The sequence below is a fragment of the Perognathus longimembris genome, chromosome 1 (genome assembly GCF_023159225.1).
Source record: "Perognathus longimembris pacificus isolate PPM17 chromosome 1, ASM2315922v1, whole genome shotgun sequence".
NCBI classification, from domain to species: domain Eukaryota; kingdom Metazoa; phylum Chordata; class Mammalia; order Rodentia; family Heteromyidae; genus Perognathus; species Perognathus longimembris.
In genome coordinates, this window is record NC_063161.1 from 148,958,432 (window position 1) to 148,977,604 (window position 19,173).

A 19,173-nucleotide genomic window follows, 5' to 3' on the forward strand; every position below is an offset into this window, starting at 1 on the left:
ATTAACAAAACACTTATTCCGTGGGTAGGAAACTAGGATCCAAGCCTGTGATCTTTCTGCCTCTGAAGCTACAGCCCTTCACTCTTCATGCCACTGCCTCTCACCAAGCGTTCTCCAGGAGCTATGGAAAGCTGTAAATCCTCGCTGTGATCTGAGATGGGTTTGATGATTAGGTATAAGGAATATAAGGACTGGAAAAACCAAGGTCAGTTGGATTTCCAAGCAGCAGCTGATTGATGTGCCAGTTTTCTGCCTTGCTCTTTCAAATGCAACATAATGCCTATCCCAGCTCAGCCAGAAATGTAGTCCTGACAACTGGCAAATTGTAGTAATAATACTTTGCGCCAATAAGGAACCTTTCATCTGTGTCATCTGAGGACTCAGCTCACATTAATTAAACTTCACAGCATCCTAATTCTTTAAGGTCAGGACTGTACCAATTTTAGAGAGAGATAAACTGAGATGATAATGACTCTCATAAAGTACAAAATCAAGATGGATCATTTGTCACAGTCGCCTCTGAAGCAGATGATAGAGGCCGACGTCTGAGTCAACTGAAGTAATCATTAGATAAAATTGCATGTCAGAGAAAGAGCACAGGCTGTGAAGTCAATAGGCATAAGTTTTATCCTGATTTTTACATTTTCAAGTAGGACAAATCTCCCATGTATCCAACCACAAAATAAGGAAGATGCTGGTCTCTGCCTCGATGAGACTCTTCAATTCTCATGATCACATAAGGCCCTACTTTCTCACATTTCCTTAAACAGTGCTTTAAGGGCCTCGCCATCAAGGCGTAGTGAAATCATGCTGGATGAGAGGTTGGGACCTGCAAACTCTTAAAGAAATTTCAGGGAACTGTAAAAACACTTGCAAAGTCATGCTTAATCACTGCACTGTTCTCACTATAGCAATGTTCGGGAAACAACTCAGATATCCTTCAGTACATGAATGCATAGAAAATATATGATATATATCACATATAAAAATATAAATAAATATACATGCATACATAAATGCATATATATATATATATATATATAAACTGTAAAGACAGTAATTACATCAGGGAGAATGATACTATATCACTTGTAGAAAATAAATGGACTCAAAAACTACTTTAAGTGAAGTAAATCATTCTCTCTTATGTGAAAGTTAGACCTAAATTATAATTATATATACATGGTGATATGTATATATGCACAAATACGTTAACTAAAGTATATGTAAGGGAGGTTCCAATGGTGTAATTCTTTTGAACACTAACTCAGCAAAATGGATACCAGCATGTGCTGTCAGGGTAGAAGTGAGGTCAAGAGTATGGGGGGACAGATGGAGAGAAGAATGGTCATAACCTTCAGTATGAAAATGGAGCCAGGCAACTTGAAGGATGAGTGGGATTGGGAAAGGTGGAGGAGAATGATGAAAGGGTTGACGCTGACCAAGATGTATTGTACTCACAAACTGATATGTTGAATTGAAACATGTTGAATTGAAACTGCTTTAGAATAATTAAAAATTAATTAAGAAAAATAAATATGGCTAGTTTTTACCATGTAGTATCCCACCCCATGATTCTAATTTAGTAGGCCATAGATAAGATTCTGAGTTACAAAGTTTTAAAACACTCCCCAGATAATACTGATGTATCCAGATTGGTCTCCACTGCAATCCATATTTTGCTCTGATCTTTGCATTTTCAATGGGTTGCATCCAAGCGTTCTCATACCTGCTGTATTACCTCTTAGAGCTCTCTCCTCCCTTCCCAGTTATTGCCATAGATTTCTCTTTAAAGCATGCATTATCTACTTTTTTCTTAACAGCATTTGGAAAGACTTTGATGTTGAATGTATTATAGGCAACCCATTCATTTTGATATAACAGAATGGTTCCAAAGGAAATTTTAATCCATAACAGTAAACTACATCAAAACCGAGCTCCTGCCAGGCACTGCTAATTATTTTTGAATGTATTAATTTATTTGGATCCTCATACCAGTCCAAAGGGTAAGTAATATTTTTATACTTATGTTATAGATGTAAAAACTTGAATGCAGAGAAGTTGTGCAGTTGGTCCAAGGTCACACAGCAGAGTTAGGATTTGAAGCCAGATAGAGTGGCTCCTGTTCCTCTCAAATTCCTTGTAAATCCTAGATGCCAGTGGTTCATGCCTATAATTTTTGTGTCTTGGTAGCCAATGAACTAGGCCAAACTAAGAGAAAAATTTCACAAGAACTCAACACATGCATAGGGCAGAATGAATGGCCTTTGTCTGTCAACCCATAATGAGAGGCTAAGGTTGGGAGAATCATGGTCCCAGTTCAGCCTTAGGAGAAAAGTGAATGACAATTTGTGTCCATGAATGGAGGCTGTGTGCAGCAGAGGTACCCATGAGCCCAGCAACATGGATGATAAGCCTAAAAGCAGGCAGAGCTCATCTCCAGCCAGGAAACGAGGCCTTATCCTAACAAGAGCCAGTGAAAAATCGGAATGATGTGTCTCCAAGAGATCACATCACACTGCTAAACACTGAGCTCTGAATTCAAATCTCAGAACTGCCAAAGAAAACTATGTATCACATTTCAAGCAATCCAGAAATGACAGAAGATTATGACTATTTTTGCAAGAAGTAGTTAACAGTTCTGTGACCTTTCAGGATCTGATTAACACTGTGAAAGCCCCTCATAGAGAACTTCTGACAAGTAGATAACAATCTTAGGTTGACACATGATTTCAAGGATTCACCAGTATTCAAAAGATATTCCATGATTCTATTTTAAAAGAACACACACATTAGAAGAGAGCTGGTTGAATAAAAGGTTACATCTTTTTGGAAAGACATAAATGGTGGGAATGGGATCATTACTTTTAGCTATAAGAAATACTGTCATTTAAAAAGACAATAGACCTGTCCCGGGCTTCGAGTGAAATTACAAAGACAGCACAGTATGATTAAACAGAGAGAAGGAAATTCTTGATAGAGTTGTCAAATAATGGATTAGGCTCTTCGTGAAGGAGGTGCTCAGTTCAGCTTTGCAAGAGTTGCTCATTCAGATGATGAGAGGTAATTTCATAAGGATGCTACTGATCAAAATGGTCTATAACAAATTGATTACCTTTGTGGAAAAGAATAAAACAAAACCTTAATGCTCCTTAGAATAAGACATGGAAATCCAGCGATTCCATAGGTATCATTCCAAATTCCCTGTATAGTGTGAGCTGGGGATTTGGCTCAGTGGCTGATTGCTTGTGTAGCATGCACAAGGCTTTGAGTTTTCTACCCAGTACTATGGAAAAAAAATATTCTCAATATAATAAGACTATGGAGATGAGATGGAAGGTTGTCAGCCAATCACACAAAAACTCCCATAAGAAATAAAAGTGAAATTATGTCATTTTAGATTTTAAAAGTCAAGGTAATTTGTTTCCAGAAACATGACTAATAAGAAATAGTTCAGAAGTCATGATGCTTAGAGGTACTGACATGCTCCAGAAGAGGTAACAAAGAGAATTACAGATATGGCCCACATCTGTTATCCTCACTACTCAAGAAGGTGAGACCTGTGGGATCTCTGTCACAGCCAGCTCCAGCAGCAAAGTCTGTTAGACTCCGTCTCCAATGAACTAGCAAAATGTCAGGCTGGGGCATTTTGGTAGAGCCAATCAACTATAAATAAGAAAGCAAGCTCCTGATTTCAAGGCACAGTATTGGCACCAGAAGAAAGGAGGAAAGAAAGGAAAGGAAAAAAGGAAAGGGAAAGGGAGGGAAGGGATAGGGATGGAAGGGAAGGGGAGGGGAGGGGAAAGGAAGGAAAGAACAGAAATGATAACCACAGGATTAGATATAAAATAATTTTATATTTTAATTAAATTGAAAAAATGCATATTTCTGTAGCAACATTATGATATCACTTGTACATTTCAGATACATAAAAATATGTACATCATGAAAAAGCAAGCTGGCAAATGGAACTCTAACATTTCATGATTTTCAGTAGAAATTCATTAGAAATAATGAAATGAAGTCTAGTAGACTGCAATAATGAAAAGGATGCATAGTGGAATCCCTAAGCAACCACTGAAAAATATGTGAAGGGGTATATCTGAAAAGTAAATAGAAGAATTAAAATGAAATACTACAAAATATTTGATTATCTGAAATGAAGGCAGGAGAGGACAAATAGTAAAATAATGAAAAAAATGCAGACCTAAATCCTACTTGAATAATACCAAATCTAATTGAACTCAACAGTGCAATTAAAAGGCTGAGATTGTCAGAATACACAGAAAAATGAAGTTTCTGTGTCATTGACTGGTACCTCCCATATGAAGTTACTGACTTTGATAGTAAAATGGTGATTTAAAAAAAACAGTAAGATTTAACACCAATGAGATTAAGAAAGCTATATTACTTCTAATAAACTTGGACAAAACAAACATCAGGGAAAATACTTCAAATTTTAAAAGGCTAATTTCAACTATACAGAAAAGTTACAGAACAGATCAACTAACATTTACTATATTTCCTGATATTTCTCTCTCCATATCCTTTTCCCTCTCCCCTTCCCTCTGTCTGTATCTACATATAGTAAATCTGTACACACATGCACACATACACACACGCACATAAACTCAAATACAGATATGCATGCACAAATGCAAATACACATGTGTACATACAGACATTTTTATTGCATTGCTTAATAATATATCACAAACAAAATTCTCTTCTATGCTTAAATAATTCATGTTTTTCTTCTAAACTAGGGCATTCTCTGTGTTAACATCAATAGAGTGACCAAAATATCAGGAAATTAACACTGATACCCTATTATTATCTCTAGATCCAATTTAACTATTTCAATTGTCTCCCAACAGATTTTTATAATAAAATACATTTTCTTTTGTTCAAAATTTAATCCAGGATTAATTGTTACACTACATTTCCATGTTCCTTTCTTTTCTTTTATAGTTGAATGCTCTTCCACAACCTTGAGATTTTAGAAAACCACAGGCTTTCTTTAATAGACCATACTTAAATTATGTCTTTTCATGTAGCAGGCTCAGATTGTATATTTTTGGCTGTTGGTACATTGTAAAGCTGTCCTTCCAACAGCAAAATATCCAGAATAAAATGGTGCTAATTTGCTCTATTCCTGGTGTTAACTTTGATCATTTGATTAAGGTAAACCCCAACAGGTTTTCCTCACAGGTTATTATTTTCCCCCATTTTCCATACACATCTTATTAGAAGATACTTTGATATAGGATGAAAACATCCTATTCTGCATGAAATATCCACTGGCTGGTGTTAGCACACCTGGGCGACTCTTATGTGGAACAATTACTGCAATGATGGTCACAAAACGGTGCAAGGGGCATAGTCAGCTACAAAGAATAACAATTGGAATGGAAACAAGGCTCTTCCATTAGCAAGATAGAGACATCCTGAAAGGATAGATGACTAAGAGAAAGTTTCAAAATACATAAACTGACAGAATTCAAGGCCACCAAACAGAAGAATTCAAAATCATAATTGAATAATAGGATACCCTGCTCCAGTAATGGAATAGATCTGAATAAAACCATAGAATCTCTTGACCTATATATAATAATACAATTATTCTAGACTAGGTTATAAGGACCATGTACTGAAAATAACCATATACTGCATTATGGATGCACAGTAAATTGCACAAAATCAACATCTCACAGAGGCTAATCATTAACCAATGGAACAACAAAAAGAGGCCAATACATTTACATAGTCTTAGCTGTGCACTATATACTACACATGAAGATATAGCCTATGCAACATCAAATCTTTAATTACTTGTAAATGAAATGCTAGTAGAGGGAACAGTGAATTAGCTAAGGAGTTGGCCTTACAGATAAATTCTAAATATATATTGTATGGTGTGATGCACTCAGGGGATTTTTAGAGAGAAATGCCATTTTTACACATTTCATTATTATTTGATATTTGCATATTCAACATAGAAACTTATGGATGCCAATTAGCCCTAAATATAGATGCAGAAGTTTAAATCCCTGCTTTGTTAAAGACTTTCACCAGTGATGGAAATGAAGCACTAGCAGGCAAGCTGTCACTTGTGGGTCAGAGTTCTAAGATGACCCAAAACATGTGTAGAAGGAGAACCAATGGGTGTCATGGGACCTGCTCATCTATGGTTATAGTAGCTTTGCCTCCAGGGGGATTTGGGGAAAGAGTTACATAGCAACCTAGTTCTTCCCAGATTCTAGCTCGTAGAGATGGTGGCTTTATTTGGTTTCAGGGAACTATAGAAATGAAGAAACAGCACAAGAATTACCTGGTGGCACATCCCACATAAATGCCTCTGGTTCTTTATTAGAATGGGAGCAGAATGCTTCAGAGCAGCTGACCTTGGGAGGCAATTTCTGCCAGCAGACTGCAGTATAGAATTACAACTATATCTGTATCCACATTCAAATCATTTATATATTTTTACTTTGCTTTATTTTGTCTCTGGTAACTCTTGTTCTCTTCTGTAACTATTTTTTAAGTAAGATATATGTCTGTGTATGCTATATATACTACATGTTAAGCCAAGAGTAAGTTTGATGCTCAAAGCAAGAAATTTTGTCTTTATCCTTTTCGAGTGTGGCACTGTTTTGCTTATTTAGGAAAATAAAATAGTGCTCAAACTGATCAGGAAACTTAAGGGAGAAAGCTGTACTTAATTTGATTTTGCAGATGATGAACTTCTCACTTGAAAAGGAGAAAAGGAAGCGGAGAATTTGGCTTTGTAAATAAGGGAACAGTGTGCTAGTAAAAAATCACAGTGTTCAGAAGAGAAGAGGTAAAGCGGTGGGGGGAGGGGGGAGTGGGCAGGAAGAATTAAGAAAAGTGGTTCAGTCAAGTGACTCAAAAGGTCAGGATGCTGAGAATCCCTGCAGGGTGAGAACCAGAAATCACTCGATGCAGCCCACACAGGCCCACACATATGAACAGAATAACTGATGATATGAAAGCCAGGATCTGGGTAATTCACAGGATTTTAATCCACCCACAGACACTCAGCCCAACCATCTCTGTGTGAGCATCAGAGACAGGGCTTAGGTGATGGAAGGAGTGTTTGGGCTATAAAATGGCAAGATAGCTAAAGACAGGACTGGGCTACAGAAGGACCTGAAACCACCCTAGTCCCACAAATCATGTTAGAAAGGTAAGGAAATGCCTTTGAGAATCAAACTCTCCACTTCCTATAATGGCATCTTCAAGTGTAGAACAACCCAGTGCCACTTCCTATAATGGCATCTTCAAGTGTAGAACAACCCAGTGCCAAGCTTTTCAGTAAAAAGCAGCACAGGAGTTGATATTCACCATTTATTTATTATTTTTTTGTCTTTTCTTTTTTGGTACTGGGATCAAACCCAGGACATAGCACTTGCTAGGCAAGCGCTTTGCCACTGAGCTACATCCCAGCCCGATGTTCACCTTTTACAACTACATACTCAACCTCTTCCTCCTGAACTTTTGTTACACTGGCACACTGAGGGCTTGGAGAGAAAGACATGGCAGGTCCTTCCACCCATTGGCTGGCTATTCCCCAGTGAGAACTCTGGGGTAGAGGTGCTTTCTGCCCCTTTGATGAGGTAGTAAGATGATAACATCACAGCACAGCAAGCTTGTTGACAATTATTCATCATTGCTCATGAGTGACTCAGAATTGACCTACTGGAGGAACAACTCCTTCTGCCTTTGGAATATAGAAAGTAGGTGGAGAATGAATGGCCTTCTATGAAGAGGACCACACCTATCTGACATATTAATTCCTGCTTTAGCTTGGATCTTAAAAGAACCTCAAAGCACAGGTGTTAAAGGCATTGCTGGCATCACATGATTCTCTCGGAATGTGGCAGAAGCCACAAGAGGTGGGGTCCAGTGAAAGGAAGTTAGGTCATCAGAGGTGTATCCTGGAAGGGGACTTTGAGACTTCTTTCTTTTTTGCTTGCCTACTTCCTTTGCCCACCTCTCACCTCGCTATGGTACCAAAGCAACAGAAGAACATTAATGGGAATCTGTCAGCCAAAATAGGCCAACATACTTCCTTTTAAGGAATTATCTTAAATACTTTCATGTCACAGTGACCAAAAGCTGAGTGACACAGTTCTTTTACCTTGAATTTGCCTCACAAACATCTCTTTGTTATTCCTTCAAATCAGGGCAGGGAGGAGTCAGGCTCTTGTGCTGGTGTTAACTGATTTACTTGCGTTTCCCGAGCCTTCCATTTTTGTTTATGTTTGGATTCATTCAGTCCTGGGAACCTAAACTAAGCAAAGAAAAATGTGGAGATATTAGGAAGTCACTAAGAAGCAAGCTGATGAGTTGGGGAACAAAGGTATGACTTTGATATTGTGGAAAGAAAGGGAAAAGAGTACGGTGCTAACGAGACATTGTGGTAAAGATTGCTAACTTCCCACTCAGAATCAATCTATCCTTCATTTCAAAAATGAAATCTGCTAATATAGAGCTGGATCCTTTGCTATTACAATTCATCATGGGCATGGGACTAGCTCTGATGAATGAATAAGAATGGAAGTGATGTGCCTACTTGCTAGTCATGAGCTTTACAAAGCAAATTTCTCTCTCCTTAACTTACATCTTTTCTCTCTATCAGATCATAATAAATACCAAGACTAGTGAGCCATTCTTAATTGTCTAGGAGCAAGTTATGCACCCAGGGGCAGTAATATAATAATCCAGAGGTAACTTGAGCACTATATGACCTTGTAAAACTGAAGCTAGACCACTCACTCTCTGCACCCTTGTAAAGAAGGAATATGAATCTCTGCTTGCTTGAATAATTGTATTAGGGTCTCTCTGTTGTTACATCTCGCTTCCTGTACTCTAATGAATAGAGAGTTCCATGTGGAAGAAGAAATTAGTACTCATATAAAATCCTGAATTGTGGGAATGGATATCTAAGATGGAAGTAATATGGAAATAATTTGACATAAGTAATATAGCAGGTTGAAAGGTGCCCTGATATACATAAATATATATTATATGTATTTTAATACTATATATTTTACATATTAGTGAGAGTGTGTTTGTATATATGTATGCATATATTATATATTGTATATTTGTGTATACATGCATACATAATATATGTGTACATTTTTATATAGATATATAGTCCCTACTTTGAGATCACTTGAGACTAGCAAGAGAGACAAGATCCTATCTAAAAATAAATCACATAGAGGAATAGCACTTTAATAGCTTAAAATGAAAGGAACAGAATATATTCACACGTAAATGCAATACAAGTATTTGGAAAGTTTCTGTGGAAGGATTAATAAGAATGTCGGGACTTGGAGAATAGAAGGTATATCTACCTCGCTGTCATTGACAAATAATGATACTCAGTAAAACCTCTTTCTTCCCTTCCAGCAATGTACTGTCCACACATTATTACTATGGGGGACGTAGGAGCAGAAGCAGATAGGGTTGAGAAACTGAGGCCAGCAGCTCAAGCTACCATAACATCCCTTGGTAAATTCAAAAATCTCTTGGACTCAGCCCTCTTTACCAGATCATGCTCAATTAGTGCTTTTTAGAAAGATCATTTTGAAACTGAACAACTCATGGTGGGGGGGGGGGGGAAAGGGAAAGGAGAGGAAAGGGGGAATGAGGGACAAGGTAACAAACAGTACAAGAAATGTATCCAATGCCTAATGTATGAAACTGTAACCTCTCTGTAATTCAGTTTGATAATAAAAACTTAAAATTAAAAAAAAGAAAGATCATTTTGATTTCATCAAGTACACATCATATGGACATTCCTACAATGTAAGAATAGAAGAAACCTTAGGATTCTATAAAAGCAAGAATTGCAACAGGAATCAAGGAGAGCCGGAATGCCTATGCAAAGCTCAATGTCACTTCTTTAACAGAAAGCTCCCTCAAGCCTTCTTCCTCTGGTACTTGGAATAAAATCTATTCTCATGATATGATACTGGTTTTTCTTTTACTATCTTCCCTTCCAATTTTTCCCTTACTCAATGATGTCCAGCCACTCCAGCACTATTTCTACTCCTAAACTATGCCAACTGGATTCCTGACTCAAGATATCTACCATAGCTATTGCCTTTGCCAGGCCCTCAGATGTATGCCTGGCTAATTCCTTCTGCTCAACTAGCTCTCAGCTTAAAATCACTTTTTTCATGCCCAAACAATTAGCTTTCCTAAATCATTGGCTATGATACGCCTGCCATTCTGCTTTGTTCTTAATATCACCTACCACAATCTGAAACAGCCCTCTCCATATATTGGTTCATTCATTCATTCATTCATTCATTCATTCATTCATGTTATCCCACACATCTATAGCATAAACCTTAAGATGCAGGGGCCCTGAACTTATTTGATGAGATCCAAGCATCAGGATGTAAATCAGGCCCGTGGTAGGTGCTCTGATGAGTTTAGTATGGAGATCTTCAAGGTGTTGCATGGCATTACTACACTCTAAGCATATTTCATCCAAAAAGAAAGAATTAGGCTGAGAAACCCTATCTTGACTCTGCTCAAGAAAAGAATGGGGACAATGATGCCTATTTGAATCTTCCCATCTTTCCATGCCACATGTGGGACTCATCCTAAGTTCCTCCACCTTTTAATAAGCTTCTCTGGAGAGCAATTGCTTCTCTTATCCCATACCCTGTGATGCTACAGCAATCCTTGCATCCTCATCCCTCCCTTCCTTGTGGTTGTCAGGCTGCTCCTTTATTGCCATTCTTTTGTATGCACTTTCCTTATTTCCTGTTATTAGTTATTACCAATCCAAACAAACACTTTAGGTTCCCCAAACTCTAGAAGGAGGTATTTTTTAAGGCCATCTTAATTATACATAAGCAGTGGAGAATCACAGAGGATTCATTAACATAATAAACAGAAGTCTGTTTCCAGCATCCTACAAGCAAGGTAATATAAAAACAACCATTATTTGCTGTTCAGCAACCGGTAGATTTCTTTTCCAATGTCTTCATCTGGCTTGTTTAGTGTAGGGAGTTTATTTTCTGACAAGAGAAGGCTTTTAACGAGAAGGTAGCTCTTGATCTCTACCTAGAAGTAGAGGTAGAATGTTCTGGGTAGAAATATCTTATACCAATAGAGAAGAGAAAGCATGAGTCTGAGTGTAATTTTGACAAGAGTATAGCTTTGGTGAGTGACCTAATCCTAATTCTACCACTCATGAGCTCTGTGACCTGGGGCCAGCTAGGGAACCTCTTTGAGTCTTTCTTCCTATGTAAGGTGGTATTACCCCCTGCCTCACTAACCTATAAAATTTATTAAAATGTCTGAACCCCGTATCTGATACATCCTCAGAAATGTTAGTTTGCTATCTCAAGAGAGTCATGTAGCACAGAATCACACCCTCTCCTTCTTTACCTTCTCACTTTATCCTACCTTGAGACATTGGGATGGCCGGCTTCTTCTGAGACCTCCGCTATGGGTCTCCAAGTCCACAGGCTCTGATTAGTAGCTGCCTGCCAGTTGGCAGAAAAGAATGGCATGCTGGAGTGGGGATTGAACTGTTGCCATTGGAGATGGTAACAGATGCTTCCTGGTTGAGGCTGAGTTGGCTAAATCAGGGCTCTGTGGTTTGAGACAGAAACCCAATTATTTCCAATTAGGAGACCGCAACGACAGCTGCTCTTCACGCAACTGCTCTTAACCCACTGCTGCCCATCTGGCCTGATTCGGTTAACCTGCACAAGAGACTTGTGAGAGCGTTCCCTACACGCATTGTGTCTGAATTACTTAAACTTCCTCCTCTGCCTTCTAACTTTCTGCCGGTCCCACATCGCCTAGTTCAAAGGCAGCCCTTGGAGGTAACAAAGGTCTGTTTGAAAGAAAGACTAGGATTAATTTACACTCACTGCTCCTCCAAGAGCTGATGGTATCACCTTTAGTATCTCCAGTCCTCTGTTGTTGTTGATGTTGTTTCCTTTCAAGTGAGGATGAAAAGTGACATCACTTTGTGATGATGAAAATGAGATGTCCCTGGGTGTAAATGGGGAGGGATTATATACACAGTCCTTTATATCATTTGGCAATCCCTTTCCTGATGAGCTCAAGAGAGCCCATGGAAAGAGAATCTAGTAGAAAGGCAAAAGATGTGGATTATACAAACATGTCATGAGCTGAAGCCAGTGATTTTTACCTTTGGGAACATTCTTCCTTTCAAATTGAAGTGAAATTAATAGCAGGGTGCTTGCCACACCGAGTTTGCAGTTTTTGTGAGTGTGATGTGCAGCCCTTGGTAAACTGTAAAGTGATGTGTACACATGAGCAATTATTATTATGTTCCTAGGGCTTTTTTTGGTTTGGCACAAGTCGAGTCAGCTGAATGCTCTGAGCAAGAACGATCTGTTTTCTTTCCTCTTGGCAAAGAACACAAAAGACAAAACAGCTTTGAGAAACTGGGGCAAGAGCAAAAAGTTAGTGCTCTCTCTCCTTTTCTCTCTCTGTCTCTCCCTTTCTCTCTCTTTCTCTCTTACACACATACCACATACACACACACACACACACACGCCTAGCATCCCAAAAGTCACACAACTTGTGGAATGGCCTCATTTCTTACCCAGACTCCATGTCCTTGATCTCCATGTTCACTGTTCATTGCCCAAATATAGTTAAGATCTAAATTAAGAACAAGTCTCTGGCTCTGGCCAGACTTGTCACTTTGTATAGAGCCCTGGACTTGGATCTGAGGATGATCGGCTCTGCCATTTCTTTAGCCTCTTTCCCTATCTTCAAGTCAATCAATCTTCACTGTGTTAATTTGGAGTTTCTAAAAATTTGGAATACCCTGTCTTTCCAATTCCTTTGCCATTGCTTTGGGCAGGCCCTGCCCTCTTTACTCTCTCCACCACGCCTGTTAGAACCTCCTTTTCTACCTCCCTGTCTCTGTACCAGTTCTCACTGAGCAAGTTTGCCACTCTGCAGCTAGAGGGACCTTCATAAAATGTGATACTCCTCTGCTTAAAACTCAAGAGTGTTCTGTTTTTTCACAATTAAAAAAAAGCCTTAACACATTCAGGACTTTGAATGATAGGGACCTGTCTGTCTATCCTCTGTCATGCTCCTTTCTACTCTGTTAGCACCAAAGGTGCCTTTTGTCTCCATAGAAAGCTATGCCCAACTCAGTCTATTCACAAGGGTATTTCTGACAGAAATGAGTCAATAAACCTATTCTCTCTGCTCACCTTGCTGCACTCTCAGCTAATTAATGCTACCCTCTTCCTGAAGATAACCAGTTCAAAGGTCCATCTATAACATCCTTCGTATTTTGGTTTATCAAAATGGGTTATACTATAGGAGATACTATACCTAAACTCGGTATAGCCAGTGCTGATGGCATTTTCCTGTGTAGTGTCTATCTCAGCTTGATTGTGTGTGTGTGTGTGTGTGTGTGTGTGTATTTCTGTAATAATACAATATCTCACAGTATTCTGAGCTCTTAGCAGGAATCGTGTTTTTGACGTCAGATTATTAGATTCCCAAACAATATATTGCAGAAAGATTTTGGAATGGATGCATAGGAATTTCAGCAAGATATGTATGCCTTTTCATTTTTTTCCTTCCTCCTCTACAAAATTGTGGTCACATTATTGTTTTTAGCCACCGGACACAAAAGACATATGAAATAGACAAAGAAGTCCATGTATCTGGTAAGGACAAAGCAAATACAGTATCCTGGCATGGATCCACACAATACATCCAGCAATGAGAGTGTTATAGAAGTTGCCAAAACTACCTGTGAGTCTTGGCTAAGTTTCATAACCATATTCAGACTTTGTTCATTCATCAGACTTGAATAACAATGCCCAAACTGCAGAATCATTGGGACTTTTGTGATGATACCCACAAAGCAGTTGACAGCGGGCCTAGGAACCTATCTGATGTTAAAAAAAACTCATTGTAATGACCACTGCAATTATTTTGATCATTACAGAAAAAAATGTCAGTTTCCTCTTGCCCCATTTCTTCCAGTCTTTGGGGTATTTTTGTTGGGGGCAGGAAAACAAAGAGAACTTCCCACTTTCCAGATTTAATTGATAATGCCTTATTTTTCTCTGCATTATAGTACCATAAAATTATATACTTTGCCATTCTCTAATTTTAATGAGTGTTTATTTAAATCGTGCCCCTAGATTCCTTTCCATATGGGCAAGGATTGTCAATGAATTCAATTTGTCAAAAGATGTGGACAACTCAACAGAAAATGTGATAGATAGATAGATAGATAGATAGATAGATAGATAGATAGATAGATATGGATCCGTATGAGAAATATTTATAAAGTAAACTCATAGATTCAGATTTTTCTAACTTGCCTTTCAGAGTGAATGGTATAACCACCAGTCTGTTGACAGAAGAGTTATGATATCCATAGATTAAAAAGCTGTAGTGTTTTTTTAAAATTAACCTGCAGCAATGACTGTTTTGTGAAGAATTACGGGATCTATTTGAGATTTGACTCCAGCCGAGGAAAATGTGTGTGGAATGGCATGGAACCCATCTTAAACTCATCAGCCTGGAAGAAACTTCCAGTGCCAATAGATAAGTCCTCTCAGCAAAAATAATTCTAAACTAAAACACTCTGAAGTTCACTCAAGAGCTGGGAATATGGCCTAGTGGCAAGAGCGCTCGCCTTGAAGTTCACTCAAATAGCAATGTTATAGGGATCAACAGAGAGAATATGAAAATCAATTTAATGTGGAAATATTTCTCAAGAGTTAAGATAATATATTTCCCTCCAGAATACTGGTTTTATGCAAGGTCCAAGTTAGCTGTTCTAAAATATGTTTTGAGCCTAAGGCCATGATGAAATTCATTCTAATTCTTAAAGAAAAAACTCTAAACCATGGTTCCTACATCAAGTCAGCACTGAAGTTGAGGAAGAGCATTTTGTGGCCAATAGGCAGAAGAATACCATCATTAAAAATATGATACCTAGAGCCACATGCATTTCAAATATCAGAGTTAACACTTATGATCAGAACAGCACAGTGCCAGGCCAATGATTCAATCTTTCTTTGACTCTTGTAACTCCTCTGTAAATGGGAGATTGGACTTCTTGTTGAATTAAACACATTGATATATAAAGTATTTGGTGAGTCCTCTCTACTTATTGGTTGTAACTGTTACTACTTAACAGATTTCTACAGGTAATATAGACCATTGATGTGTCTTGCCTTAAGCACTGATTTTTAGAATTTAACCTCTGAGAAAGTCACAGATTCACTGACTGCCTAAGATAATTACAAATAATTGGGTGTTCCTTGTTAAAGCAAAACCTTCATCCACCTATGTAAAGTAGCAATTTGTCAACCCCATTGAAATAACTTTTATTGTGTCTATGTGCTCTTCAAATGTTAGAAAATATTGAGTACAATTCTGCTTATTTACTGAAAGTGCTATAAACCTGAATTTTATTAGCTCCTACTTCCCGGCCATCTTCAGTGTCATTTGAAATTACCAGGAGGATTTGTTCCACACTATACAGCATAAACTCTAGTTGGAGAGTGTGTGTTTAACTGGGTTGCTTGAGGCCTCCATACCAATGAGCTATAGTAACATATGGAGAGGAGGAGGGTTTTGGAAGGAAATAAAGCACGCAAATTCAAAACAAGGCTCTGGTCGAGGAGACCTTCAGTTCGAATCCAAGAATTGCATTTAACCCTGTGGTTTTAGGTCTAGTAATTAGTCTCTGAAGCTTAATTTACTGTTCTGGAAAATGGAGGGGTGATAGTGACATATGTTTCATAAGATCTATAGAGATAATGAATGGTTAGATGTGTAAGATAGCTGACTCATAAGAAGGACTAAATCAATAGCAGCTATTAATACGAACACACCCACTCCTACATCCTAAATTTAAAATCCCAGTTCTCTGATGAATATTGTGGACTCAGTTGAATGCAACTCAAAGTTGGCAATCATTTTCTAAAACAAAAAAGCATAAATAAACAAAGAAACTTTTTTCTTTCAGAAGATCCTTCTTCAATACCTCTCTTCTATCCCAAGCCTATTCAATATGGGTACCTTTCTATATTTTTATACATTTGTAAAGCATCTCTTCCTGAAAATAGTAGAAGTCTTTGGGTCAAATATTTGACTGATAATTTTTTTCTTTCTTTTTTAGTGCTATTACTGGGTCTTGAACTCGGGCCCTGGAGGCTATCCCTTACCTTTTTTCTCAAGGCTAGTGCTCTACCCCTTGAAATACACCTGTACTTCTGGATTTTTGCTAGAGATATGAGTTTCACAGACTTTCCTGCAATTTGAACCATGATCTTTAGATTTCAACCTCCTGAGTAGCTAAGATTACAGGTGTGAGCCACCAGTGCCTAGCAAGACTAGAAATTTCTAAATTTTTTCTGACCAATGATTTCTGCCAGGCATATTTTGAGGACAAGGTACTCATCAGTTAACTGAGAACCTCACTGGTTATCAAATTGCTCTCAGTATATTCATTGCCTAATAAAAACACAACAGTATACAGGGATGCTATATCAGAGGCTCTAAAATGAAATTCTATTGATCTCTTAAAACCCAACTCAAAAGCTACCTATAGGGGCTGGGGATATAGCCTAGTGGCAAGAGTGCCTGCCTCGGATACACAAGGCCCTAGGTTCGATTCCCCAGCACCACATATACAGAAAACGGCCAGAAGCGGTGCTGTGGCTCAAGTGGCAGAGTGCTAGCCTTGAGCAGGAAGAAGCCAGGGACAGTGCTCAGGCCCTGAGTCCAAGGCCCAGGACTGGCAAAAAAAAAAAAAAAAGCTACCTATATTTAATTATCCTTGATTATTTTAAACCTAAACTAATCATCTCTCTTCTGCACTTCTCTGTACATTTTTGATCATTTTGTTGGACACTTCTCATATGATTCATTGGGTAGAAAACAAGTCTAAATTGTTCCTGTCTATTTTTAGAGATGGAGGAAAGAAAGTGTATGTGTTAAACATTTATAAATAGGAATCCCAAATTCTTTACCTGTTTTCAAAAATGAAAAAGTTAGTACATAACTAAACTTCTGGAAGACATAATCAGATGGGTCAAGGTATAGCTAGAAGGAACCAAAACACATTAGATGAATGCAAAATAAAGGGAGAATTTCTGTGATTTCATGGGGTTTGGCTTCAGTGGGAACTGGGTAGTGGTGGCTCAACAAGCAACCTTGGGAAAGATCCTTTGTTATCTCCAGGAACTATAAGTAAATGTGACTAGAACTTCAATTTCTTAGTTATTTTCTTGGGTTCCTTTTGGCCTTAAGGATGTGAATCAAGATTTAATTGATCAGAGCTGAGTTAATGTCTTCCTCGATAAGTTTGTCATGTATTCTACAACATAGACTAAACAAATCACTTTTTAAGCCTTTATTTATGTAGGAAGGTACATGGTAATACTTCCCTTGTCATCCTTGTGAGAATTCAGTAGATCCTTAAAAATATTCTGGAAAATAATTCTACTTGCAGACCATATAAATAAATCCTAGAAAAAATATTGGCATGGTCAAAATTATTTGCAAGTTGCTATATTAAGTAAAATTAAACAAGTTTTTTATTGACATCAATCAGTTGTACAAGCATGTTTCATTTTTTGTATTTTATTTTATTTTTATTTTCAAGGTGATATACAGAGGGGTTACGTTAAGGTAGTGAGTAAATTTCTTGTCAAACTTCATTTTGCTTCCAATTACCATTCTCCATACCCCCCCCAAGGTTGTACAAGTTGGTTTGCAGCATATTGTCTGGCAGGTATTGATGCTGCATTGTTTCACCTTTTACCCTTTATCTCACCATTTTTATATTCCCCTTCCCTTCCCTGGTTCTGATAAACATATATACAATACCCAGGGTACCCAAATCAAATACAGCAACAACAAGAGTAAAATCATCTGAAAGAAAAATGAAAGAAAAAGGTATAATTTCACTTAGTACATTGACAATAACAATGATAAACCACTTATTTCCATAACTTGGAGTTCATTGTGCTTAGCATCATCTTATGCGATCATATGCACATAGATATTGAGCTATTGTGATCATCTGTTAGGACTAGCCTAGACATTTGCTAATTATTGCCAGTAAAGGAACTATATAGCCGATGTTTCTTTGCATCTGGCTCACTTCACTTAGTAATCAAAGACTTCCAGGTAAAAGAAGATACCCTGAAAACATTGCAGAAAGGAATAGAAGAAACACTTGGGCAACTTGGCCCAGGAAGAAATTTTCCTTAAAAGGGCCCAGAAGCACAACAAATCAAAGAAAGGTTGGACAAATGGGATTGCATCAAACCTCAGAGTTTGTGCATGGCAAAGGACATAGCTTGCAAGATACATAGGAAGTCCATAGATTGGGAGAAGATCTTCACTGTCCGTACAACAGACATGGGCTTCATATCTAAAATATACTTAGAACACAAAAAATTAAATTCCCCCAAAACAAATACTGAAAGGAACAACTTCCCTCCTCAATAAATGGACTAAAGTCTTAGAGATATTTCTCTAAAGAGGAAATGAGAACGGCCAAGATCACACACGAAGCTCAACATCACTGGCGATAAAAGAAAGGCACATCAAAACAACATTGAGATTCCACCTCACCCCAGTAAGAATGGCCATTATCAAGAAAACTAATAACAACAGATGCTAGAGGGGATGTGGCCAAAGGGAAACTTTACTACACTGTTGGTGGGAGTGTAATTTGTTCAACCATTCTGGAAAGCAGTATGGAGGTTCCTCAAAAGGCTCCCCTATGACCCAGCAACCCCACTTTTGGGCATTTACCAAAAGGATTACAAGCAAGTCCATGCTAAAACTATCAGCCCAACCATGTTCATTAAAGCGTTATTTACCATAGCTAAAATATGGAACTAACACAGATACCCCTCCGAAAATGAATGGATCAAGAAATTATCATAATACTATGTTTCTATCAGGAAGAACTACATTGTCCCATTCATAAGGAAATGGAAAGCATGTTTCATTTTTAAACATCCATTTACAATACAATGTTTTAGGGTCTTAATCACTTCTCTGCCATTCTTCCACTTCTCTCCTCCCCAAAACAAGTTTCTCTTTCCTCATTAAGTTTCTCTGTTCCATTTTCAC